The 10428-nt window shown below is 38.5% G+C and overlaps 1 protein-coding gene across 2 annotated transcripts in view; it reads left to right on the top strand.

Moving 5' to 3' along the window:
- The first annotated feature begins 1668 nt into the window (after positions 1-1668).
- rnf19b (ring finger protein 19B) overlaps positions 1669-10428 on the top strand; it is a 37553-nt gene continuing 28793 nt past the window's right edge. The window contains exon 1 of one of the 2 annotated variants that reach the window (XM_015046283.1): positions 1669-1977. The gene's annotated coding sequence lies outside the window, so the exon portion shown is untranslated. Of the gene's footprint in view, positions 1982-10428 lie in introns of both variants that reach the window. The other variant, XM_015046296.1, reaches the window with a different exon arrangement.

Below are 10428 nucleotides of genomic sequence, written 5' to 3'. Positions count from 1 at the left end.
CATTTTATGCCTAATTAAGTTGTTTCAATTAGGAAATAAAATCCTAAAGTCATTTTCACAAATGTAAAATGTTCCAAAGGTTCATTTGTCAGAAACGAACCTTTAAACGGAGATTAAACTATTTTCATTAAGCTCTGGTTCCTGTCTGAAATTAAAAGGAAAATCGACTTGGGTTGTAGTTTGTGTAATTAATGTATGAAATGTTTGACTTATTAAACTGATTTACTGAAAAACATTTTTAATGTATTAAATTAACTTAATTAGTTTCATCCTGTTTTCAGGAGAATAGAAATAAAGAATCCCGCATGAAGTCGGTTTATATCCGTTTTGTTTTTAAAAAGTTATTTACCTTTGTGTTTAATTTCAGTTTTGATTGTCGTCGGGTTCATTTAATCTCAAACCTGTCAGGACAGAACTTCATTCTGGCTCCAGTCCAAACGGTGGAGGTTTCCTCTGTTCCGACATCAAGCAGCATAAATAAACTGCTGCAGGCTGAATGTCAGATCTGGATCTAAAGCTTTGTGTTGTTTTTAAAACTCTGTTACAGAAGGTTTGATCGTCATTCTAAAGATGCATTAAAAATCTTCCCTCAGACTGAAAGTCACACTCCATTAGCTGTTTTGATGACTTCCCTGGAAATCATACAGAAAAGCATTTCCTGCTTCTCACTGTGAGAAAAAATGGCAGCGCTGAGATTAAGACTTGATTTACATGAATTGTTTTAAGGATGTTGTTCAGATAAAACAGAAACTAAAAAAGCAGCACCAGGGAACCACTTAGACTCTACAAGTTCAGACATTTTTTAAATCTGAAGTTAAATATGCAAATCAAATATTTTTAGAAATATTTCTCCTCTGCTGAGCAAAACATCAAAGATTTAGTTTTTTTTTATGAATATGTTTTTACCTCCTGACTACCAGGAAAAAAATATTGTCCAATCACCATTTTTTTAAAATCCCAGTCTTTGTAAGGTAATTAGCATACTTATGCACTTACTTTGTCTCTTCCCATAAAATGTGTTATGACTGATGAACGCCATTTTTATGAATTAGAAAAAGGTACATACAAAAGTCCCACCCCTTCACATGTGGCATCATTTAAAAGCCCTAAATGTCCTCTCCAGATACCAAAAGGAATTAATTCAGTAGAATGCAGGGGGTGGGAGATATTCAAGTTTAGAAATGTCCTCTACAGAGGACAAAAATGAACTACTGGTAGTCAGGAGGGTATTGTTATTAATAGAAACAGTACTCAAATATTTGAAAATTACAAAGTTATAATGTGCAACATGGAGCCAAGTTTTTTACACCAAGTATTCATCAATTTGTACAGGCTGAAGTGTAGCCGTACCTAGAAATGTACCACAGTTTGCCTGAGTAGAATATTTGTTTTGTTTTGGGGACTAAAGCTGGCTTCAACCCGGGGCCCTTTCCTCCTACATCCGGCCCTGCTGTCCCCAACATCGGATGTTGGAGAATTTAGAAACCGGAAATGAAATCAGTATTGTAATGGTGGGATGCCTACGATGTGTCTGCAAGTAAAATGGGATAAAACACCTAAAACTCTTAGTGGATTATTATCTCAGTGACAGAACACTTTTAAAAATTTGTATATAAGTAACGTTCAGTTGAACAGGTATGACGTCACAGGGTGGGGTTTCCGTACAGCTGACGGGGTGACGTCATGGTCAGGGTTTTCCTCCTTCGACCTCGCAGGGCGGCGGAGCGGCAGTGAGCGACGCGACGCCGCGCGGAACGAAGCGAGCGGCAGCGCTAATATCCCCGGAGTTTTTCCGCGGCGCAGCCGGAGCGCAGCAGGACCAGAGGCCGCCTCCACCCAGCAGGAAACCCCGGAGCCACGGAGCGCAGAGCCGGCCCGGGCCTTCGAGGACAGCGAGGAGCCACCGCGGGGTGGACCGCAGGAGCAGCCGAGGCACCGCCGCTCAGCTCCTGCAGAGGAAGACATCCGCTGCCGGGGGTAAGTACCGCTGCAGAAACCCCGTGGATTTAAATACCCCCTCTCATGTCAGAATTACCCCGATAAGCCGAGACGAGGGGCGGATTTCGGTCATAATCGCGTCAGTTCAATCAGAGCAGAGGAGGAACGTGTCCATGTTGGCTCAGCAACAAAGCAGCTGGTGTCTGACTACAACATTTACACGTTAATTCATCCAGGATGAGTTAAAATCCTCATTCACCGCCGCAGGTCAGGAGCTACGGCGGCCATCGTCGGTAGAAAAAAATATCCGCCAAAAACTCAGAAATTTAGAGATTAGCATCGGAAATTTTCTAAAAAAAAGAACTTGGACATTTCTGAGCTTGAAAAGTAAAAAAAGAATCTTAAAGTTTTTTTCCCATAAAATGTCTAATCTCATCAATTTTCTTGTTTTTCTTCAAAATTAAGACCTCAAGATTTTTGAGAATAATCTCAAAATTTTCCTGTTATTTCTAGCAAATTTTTGACTTTTGAGCTCAGAATTTTTCTTTTTTTTTTTTTAAATAAAATTTCTAAAACTTAATCCTCAAAATTTCTTTTACTGTGTAGCAAATTTTTGACTTTTGAAACTCAAAAAATGTCCCTGTTTTTTAAAAAAAATTCTGATATTAATCTCCAAATGTCCATGACTTTCGACACTCAAAAATGTTCATGTTTTTTCCAGAAAATTTCTTAGAATAACCTCAAACTTTCTCCATTTTTTTCTAGGAATTTTTTTACTTTTGAAACAAAATTTTCTTTTACTAGAAATTTTTTTTATTATTATTTTTTAGAATGTTTCTATCAAACATCATCTGACTATCTGTAATTTCTAAGTTTTTCTAGACAATTTCTGAGATTAATCTCAAAATTTGGTTGGCATGTTTCCTGCAGACTGGAGGAAAAGCTTCATGCTTTCAGCTGCGGTGGGAACTGGTTTGGTTTCCAGATATCATCTGATGATGAGCGGCTTGTTATCATGATGACGCATCTCCTCTGTGGTGTCTGCTTTAGGTGGAGCAGCTGAAATCAAGAGTCAGCTGTGGTTCACTGGCTGTAAAGTCTTCAGACCCAACCTGTCTGGGTCTGTTGATGTAAAAGATGAGACCATGAAAGATGATTTCCTAAAGTTTTTTCTTCTTCGGTTTGATCAGTATCATTTATTACTCATAAAAAAACAAGCAGATCTGTTAAAATGTAACTAATATAAACTACATACAAACTAATGGTTTATTGAATCACATCTGGACTGAATTTATTTGGCAACCTGAACTCTCCTCCAATTACGCCTCTTTGGCTGTTTGTACAATATTAGAAATACACCAAGAGATGCAAATAAGCAAATAATTCAAACATTACACTGCCTTACAAACAATAGCAGCATTGCTTTAGTGTAGGCTTCATTATCTGTAGCAAATGATGCATCGGCAGCTAAGAAATCCTTCTGACATCAGCGTGTGAAAAGCTCAGGCCTTTCTGCTCGACTTCATATCAATACAACGTAGGACTGATCAGTTCACTACTTTCCTTATCAATAACTGGATGGCAAAAGATGCTTAATAGGAGATTTTTACAGAACTTGAACCAGGTGAAGCCAAATCTATGTCCCATGAACAGCTGTGAGTAATACTGACAAAGAAAGTTTTTATTTTTTATCCTAAATGCAAAATGTTTATATGTTTTATACATTTTTGTGTTGCTCTTTCAGCAAATCACCTTTTTTGAGTCTGTATTCTCCAGTTGACGATTAATCAATTATTTAAATAAAGACAATTAACCTGATTAGTCCTGTAACTGCATGCATGTGCAGAGACCTGGTGCTGCTCCGGCTTCTGCCTGTGTGTGGAGAGGTTTGCTCTCAGCCACCGAATCGCCCGCAGGCAGGCATTAAACTTTCAGCAGCTCAGCAGTGTGGCTCCTGAACGCTCCTCTAATTATAGCAGCTAGCCGGCCCGATTCCCTCCGCACCGCTCCGGACTCTCTGCGTACGTCCTCTCTGTGTTTGTGTGGGAGAGAGGCATTAATGGGAAATGTTGGGAAACCGAGAGGAGTCAAACTCTCCATTTGGGCTCCCATCTGCCTCCCATTGCATGAACTGTTTCACTTCTTACCACATTTAGGGATGAAAGAAGCAGATCTCTGCCTGTTGTCCTGTTAGTGACACTTTAACATTTAATCATGAGTCGTTTCTTTTAAGCAACCTTTTTATTCATTACTGGAACTGATTACTTAACCTGTCTGAGTCTAATAAAAACATATAGAAATGTCAAGTAGAAATGAAATCAGTCAATTATTTCACTAATTTGTTGATGAGCAGATATATTTCAGTGTTACGTTCCCTGGCAAACAGGTCCAGGTTTTTCTATAATTTTAGGAATATTATCTGTCCAGATTGGAAGCAGAAATTAGAGAATTTAAAAAACGTTCTGAGCTTCCTACGCTGGCCTGTAGGTGGCAGTAGCACTGCTGGATCTAAACACAAAAGAAAAAGATTCACAGTGGTTTTCTTCACTATTAATGTGGTGAAGATCACAAACAAAGTGTAATCAACAAAATCAAAACAAACTTCATTATGTAGATCAAATACGGTTGACTTGCTGTGGTTTTTAGCGCATTACCCAAATTAACACATTATTATTTCCCCATAGGTCTTAGCTAACATGCTAACAAGGGTGTGAAAACAACCAAAAAAATATTATTTATTATTTACTGTTTTATTGTTTCATTCACCAAAGTGACAATTTGATTTTGGATTTAATTAACTAAAAAAATATACAATCTTTGTAAAGCTAAAAGTTAAAAGAGGCTAATCAAACTGTAGCAGTGAGCTACGCAGCTAAAAGTGGAAAAATTACATAGATAAAATTGTAACCTTTGACCTGAAGGTGGTCAATCATCTTAATGTAAAACTACGGGCCTGTCTGTCATAATATCACTTTATTAATACATCGCTTTACTTTATGGACATCCTGGTAGAAAATCAGATTAATCGTGATTAGTCGATTATTGAAACTAATTTAGTAGTCGATTAATATGTCAGCTGAAGTAATTCTGCTTAAAACGGCACAGAAAATATCTGCATTTTGCATTTCAGATATAAAAAATCCCTCTTTGTTTGTAAATCTGTTTTTCCCAGAACTGAAGTTTTCCAATTCTGCATCTATCAAACAGCTTTTCCTGTCCAAATATTAGTCACTTAATCAGAACCATAAGCATCATCTCTGCTCTGCACTGATGTTACTGAACGAGCTTTTCACATGTTGATGTTAGAAATATTTTTAACTGCAGCTGAGTTACTGCTTCTCTAAAGGAATGCTGTCATTGTTCTGAGGCAGTACAATGTTTATTTTGCTATTGAAAAGAGGAATTAAATTATTTATTTCCATTTTTATGTCTTTTTGATGTTTTACTAAATAAGCCTCATAGAAAAATCGTCAAAATGTGACTTTTTTTTAAATCCAACTAAGGATATTAAAAGTTTCTAAAAATCTTTCTTGGGGATGTAGCGTCTGCATCATCATGTCCAGTTGATATGTTTGATTTAATCAGAGTTTATGTATTAGGAGGTGACGTGGAAACGGGCCAACGTTCTGGTCCGGTTCCAGTGAAAAAAGGCGTGGAAAGTTCTTTAGCTGCATCCAGGCGTTGAAAACATCTGATCCGTCTCAGATGTCCACTGGCTGCTGTTCAGGATGTAACAGAAGCCTAAAATAAAACACGATCCATGTTTTATTGAATGCTTGGAGCTTTTTAGCACACACACGCGCACACACACGCACACACACACACTCCCTGCAGATGGTGCTGCTTCCAGGGAAAAGGCTGTGTTTGTGTGTTTGAATGTGGGGGCGGTCATTTCCACTGAATTTTCCTTCCATTAGCACTGATATCACTCGTTCAGTTTATGCTGAACTATAATCAGTGATGTAACAGCGGCACAGGACACAGTGTGCTTCTTCTTCTACTCTGTTTACCACAACATATCTGTTCACAATTACAGTTTTCAAATCTGTTCCACTTTTTGATTTTTTTTCACAAACAAAATATCAAAATGAAAACGAAAGAGTTTCATTGTTTTGTTGTTAGGAGATAAAAATCAACCACATGACTTTTACAAAGAAAACGAGAAACGATTCAGGGTTCTGATTCATCGGGATCCTCCCTCGCTCTGTTTGGAGTTTGAAAGGTTTCTTTAAAACAAGAACAAACTAATTTAAGTTGACAGATGTTCTCCATCCCGTCTGCAGTCGCCTGACGGGAAGAACAGGTGAACATTTTAGTTTCTGGATGTTCAAACTGGTTAAAACCCAGCAGACCTGCAGCTGGAACTTCATGTTACAAAGCGGCGGCTTGAATGCACTCCACACTTTTCAGATTTTTGATTTGTAGCAACATTTTTCTTCCTTGACCCAATGGGAGAACATCTGGAGACTCCTCCATAATTAAAATACATTTTAGTAATCGATTTTTCTGATTATTAATCAGATTAAAAAAAAAAACTGTCACATTCTGCTGATTTTTCATTCAACCACTTAAACTTTTTCATAAAATATTAGAAATACATTGAAAGATCCAACTCAGCAAATAATCGCCCAATCTGCCTGGAACGTGTTCTGTTTGTCCAGAACCGTTGAGGCTAAGCGCATCTTCCTCATTTCTTAGAAGGCTGAGGAGCATTTTTCTTTTTAATCTGTCGTTCATTAAACCAGTAATCACGTTGGTTCCTGACAACGCAGTAATGGCTGCTTCAGTGGCCTTTAAGAAGTGCATCTGAAACCATAAAGTCCCGTAACAACGGGCCGGAGGTTTCCGCCGGCGAGCCGGTCAGGATCCAGCCCGATTCCTCTCGGCACAACAAACCTGGATCTGATGAATGTGCTGGTTCTGACTGTGTTTTCTGAAGAACCAACATGTTCAGACTTATTTCTGTGAAGCTGGCAGCACCTTTAGTTCACATTTCGCTGCCAAAGCAATTTTGCAAGTTTTTACAGAGTTTGCTTCAGCTCTGCAAACTGCTGCTGGCGCCGTGACCCAAACGGTTCCAATAAACCCGTCATCAGGCAGTTAGGAGGAAATATTGGGTTCAGATAAGCTGAAAACCTTACTGTGACGTCCGACTCAGCTGAGATGCTCTGATTCAGAGGAACGACGTCTGTCCACTCCACTAGGGCAAAATAAATCATCCTTTCCTCTTTCAGCAGAAAAGTTTCAAATTATGTTGCATCTCAAACTGAAATGCACTCCAAAAAACAGAATTATTACCAAGAAGGTTGTGTAGTTTATAGAACAAATATCTGTAACACTTCATTTGAAGGAGTTTGTATAAGGTTGTCAAGACAGTTTAATAAACAGGACATAACATTTATCATCAACATGAAGGAGTCTTCATGAATGTTTCAGACTGCTGTCATGAAGCGTCATTTGGTAAATAATGACACTTTAATGCACTTTTAACACAAGTTTTAATGAAACTTTACATTTAAAGTGACATTATTTACCAAATAACACTTCATGACAACAGTCTGAAACATTTCTGAAGACTCTTCTCTATGTTCATAACAGGCGTTATGTCAGGTTTATGACAGTCTGATGCATAGACCTGAAATAAGACAAAAGTAACTTAAAAGTCACTTTTTATCAAGATATGGTCAATAATTTCCTAGTTCTAGTTCCACTGGCAGATTATTTCACTTATAAGCTAGTTTTAGTTTATAAGTTTTTATTTCACTTATAAAATGGGAGAAATGCCTGGTTAAAAATGAAATAATCTTCCAGCATAACTAGCACGTTTTCATCAATATTAAGGAATTATTTAACTAAAACAAGCTCCTGTTTCCTGCTGAAGTTATTTGTAAGTCAGTTTTGTCTTATTTCAAGTGTACTAAGATATTTAGACAAAAATACTTGTTTCACTGTATGTAGCATATGTTCTAGGATGACTATAAATCATGTTTTTTAAAGTAATTTTACCTGAAATAAGTTTTCATCTTCATCTAAAATATTATTGAAACAACCCTTTCTACAATAATTCACCCAGTCTGAGAGGAAATAAACAGCTGAACCTGTTTTTATTTCTCTTTCTACTCTTTTGAGGCAGAGCTGAAAGAAAAATAATATGTTATAGCTGTTAAGATTTAAAGTTTCTTTGAAAACATTCTTGCATCTCTAATAAAGTCATAAACGTTTGGACCACTGCTGTCAGATCCACTGGAGCAGGATCAGCTACAATCCAGGATTTCTCACTTTCTAGTACTTATTTAGGCTTTAAACTGGTAAAATGTTGGCAAAAGTTCATGATATCCAGTGAATTTACTAAAATAACTCTTTGTTTTGCATTCAGTCGGATGCTGAACCCATTTTTCAGGCCAGTGCTGCTCCATGGAAACAGAGAGGTTTGTTTACAGCAGCGTCTGCTAGCCTTTTAGCTAATTGACTCTAATTAGCTCTCCCCCAAAACACACACATAATACATTATTAGCTGTTTGTTGAGTGGAGGACCACCTGTTCGGTCCGGAGCCGAACGGCCCCAGCAGCCGGGTTTCTCGGATTAGCCGGGTTTCAGTCAGTATTCCTGCAAACAGGATGAAAGTCTGAGCCGAGCCGCAGGCTGGACTCCGGCCTGCTGCAGATCTGCTGGAGCAGAAACAAAACGATGTCATCAGTCGGTTTGGGCGGCAGGCTGTCAGCTCACGCTCTTATCCCAAGCGATAAGATGTCCTGGAAAAGCTGGCAGATCTAATCCTGATTTGTTTAGTGAAAGAACAAAAAGGGAATGCAAAGCAACATCTGCTTGTGTTTCCTGTAAATTCATGCAAAAGATTCCTGAATCTGTTCCAGATCTATAAATTGAAGACTTTTTTATTTTGTAGCATCAGAGATGAAAAGCTGACAGATAAATGACATGAAGGAGACTTCCTCCAGTTTGAACCCTGCAGCCATCTGCTCGCCTCCTGAGCAGAAACGGTCGGTTTTTACTACCCAAGTAAAACAAAAATCAATGTTTGGAGCCAGAGGGCAGCAGGAAGTAAAACTGAAAGCTGGCAGCTTCTGCGGGAATTAGAGCAAACGTCACTGAAGTTCTGAGGAAAGGCAGATTAATGATGGGAATGAATAACCAGACATGCAGAAATAAAGAGCAAGATGGAAATTACAATGGCTACACTGCAAAAACACAAAATCCTACCAAATACTTTTGTCTCATTTCTACAGCAAATACTTTAATACACTTAAAATAAGATTTTCATCTTCAGCATTATATAGCTGCTTTGTTTAAGTTAATAAATCCTTAATAATAATTAAAGATTTTTCAGGGTTTGTCTCTTTAACAGGATGCAGAATAAACTACAGCCAGTTTATCACAGGTTCTCATAAAACACAGTAATCATGTAAAGGGTAATGATTTCATTGCCTGTCCTCCAAGCTTAATTACACTCATCTGACTTGTTCTCCAACTGATGGTGAGCAAATTACAAATTTAGCTGTGAACTTAGCCGCAGTTTTGTATTCCTTAGCGAAATTAAAATGAATAGCTGCCTTAAATCCAGCAGATCGTCTTGCAGTTTAGACTCAACCTATCATTTATGTTTTAATCAGTTCTGTTTTCCAGCTCTGTTTTTTCAGAAGGTGACAGAAAAAAATACAACTTTTAACAGCTATACAGCTCTCAGTGTAAAAACACTTAGTCATCAACTTATGCCTAAATTTAAGCCATTTCCTTCTGATCAGTACAAGTTGTCAGCTTTGTTGTTAGTGACTTTTGCTACTACATCATCTAACAACCAATCTTTGACTTTAGTTTTAGTTTTCCTTCTTCAGTTACAGTTTCTCTTTTATTAAAGTAATCCCGCCTGCAGCTGCTGTTTCCACCTGGAATCGTCGCAGCTGCTGATGGTGAGTGGCGGTGGGCGTCGGCTGGTGGCTGTTTTGGTGTTTTATGGACGTGATGAGACGGTTAATCAGCGCCCAGTCAGCTGCTCACCTGTAGCTCTCAGCTGACCAGCCTCAGCTTCACGTCTGGCTTTTACAAAGTAACTGAAGGGTTTTCTTCATTTCGTTTTAAAACGGTTTGCTGCTCAGAAGAATATTTTTATTAAATGGAAGCCGTGTTAACTTCTTTTGATTCTGGAGCAAACCTTGACTGGAAGCAGATGTTTCATAACCGGCAGGATGATTTTGGCATCTTGCCTCGTCTTCCTGGTGCTGGTGTGTGTGTGTGTGTGTGTGTGTGTGTGTGTCCTGGTCGGTTGTGTCCTGTGGTGGCAGAAACCGGAGGATCCTGAAGCTTTGAGTCAAAGTGTGAAACCAGAAAGTTTGTCGGAGGATCTGAGCTCAGATTTCCTTTCTGTGTTTCCTGTTTGTCTCTGAAAACCCAACATGAATCTGGATGTGGGTCATGATGTCATGATGAAGATCACACACTGGTGTCACTGTCTGAAGCTGCCTCGGCATGCCGCC

The sequence above is a fragment of the Poecilia latipinna genome, unplaced genomic scaffold (genome assembly GCF_001443285.1).
Source record: "Poecilia latipinna isolate Pla-1442-1.1 unplaced genomic scaffold, P_latipinna-1.0 Scaffold39, whole genome shotgun sequence".
NCBI lineage: Eukaryota > Metazoa > Chordata > Actinopteri > Cyprinodontiformes > Poeciliidae > Poecilia > Poecilia latipinna.
This window is presented reverse-complemented; position numbering and strand designations above follow the sequence as displayed.